The 1,292-nt window shown below is 46.8% G+C and overlaps 1 protein-coding gene across 1 annotated transcript in view; it reads right to left on the minus strand.

The window, feature by feature from the left end:
* The window catches only part of GNA11 (G protein subunit alpha 11), a 28,809-nt gene that overhangs the window by 4,608 nt on the left and 22,909 nt on the right, over positions 1 to 1,292 (minus strand). The gene's annotated exons all lie outside the window — the stretch shown is intronic.

The raw sequence follows: 1,292 nt of genomic DNA on the forward strand, positions 1-1,292 counted from the left end.
AGCGCCCACTACTTCTGAAGGCAAAGCTGTTCCACTGGTTGATTGTCCTCACTATCAGGAAGTTTCTCCTTAATTCTAGACTGCTTCTCTCTTTGTTCAGTTTCCAACCACTGTTTCTCGTCCTTCCCTCGGGTGCTCTGGTGAACAACCTGGCCCCTTCTGCCTTGTGGCAGCCCCTCAGATACTGGGACACTGCTATCGTGTCTCCCCTATTTCTTCTTTTCTTTAGACTGGCCAAAGCCAAGTCCCGCAGTCGTTCTTCGTATGTTTTAGCCTCCAGGCCTTTGACCATCTTAGTTGTTCTTCTCTGATTTTTTTCCAGACTCTCAACATCTTTTTTGAGGTATGGTGATCAAAACTGGCTGCAGTATTCGAGGTGTGGTCTTACTAGGGCTTTATAAAGCGGTACTAGTTCTCACACTGTTGCTGCCTTCCCACATTCCTGCGATCGCTTTGGGCGCTTCACAAACTGGCATGTATTTACAATGGTTGCAGCCTCCCAGTTGTCACCTGCAAACTTCCGAGGGAGCTTGATAAGCAAAGTCAATGGGGAAAGGCACATCTGCTTAAGTGATGATGATTCATTTCACAACTGTAGGGATTCGTGTTAACAAACATGGCAAAAAAGGTTGTAAAATGGGGCACAACTCACTTAACAACCGCCTTGCTTAGCAACCAAACTTTTGGGCTTGATTGTGGTCGTTAAGTCAAGGGCCACTTTTATATAAGACTGTCCCCCATAAACAGCTTTTAGCTCTCTCTAGCTGGTCGTTCTGTTCAAGCAGGGAAAACGCACAAATATATTTCGTTCCTCCGTTCCCGTGGTTTCAGCTCTAGCAGGAAGTCACCAACAAGCTAGAAAGTGAACTGGATGCCCTAAGAATCACCGTAGTTTTATTGGCACTAAGCTTTATTCCTTCTTAAATAAAGCAGCACACGCCCTGCATTCTCCTTTTCCCGTTTGTCCAGGTTTTGTTTCCTCCTGATTTTACTGCACTCCTTTCAAAAAGATACAGTATCTAGAAATCCCGAAAAAGGTTAAAATAAGCAAACAACTGACGTCAAGAGGAACAACTTCACGTCTGCCTGCCTGCCTGCTGGCCAGAACTGTGTTGTAAATGTGTACCCAGGCCTGGCTCCTTGTTTCACGTGAAAGGAAAAGGGATTGCAAGTTTCAGGGAGAGAGAGAGGGAGAGACAGAGAGGGAGGCAGGGAGAAAGAGAGAGGGAGAAAGAGGGAGAGAGAGAAAGAGAGAGGGAGAGAGAGGGGGAGGGAGAGAGAGGGGGGGGGGA

This window comes from Protobothrops mucrosquamatus, unplaced genomic scaffold (assembly GCF_001527695.2).
Source record: "Protobothrops mucrosquamatus isolate PMUCROS unplaced genomic scaffold, P.Mucros_1.0 scaffold2302, whole genome shotgun sequence".
NCBI classification, from domain to species: domain Eukaryota; kingdom Metazoa; phylum Chordata; class Lepidosauria; order Squamata; family Viperidae; genus Protobothrops; species Protobothrops mucrosquamatus.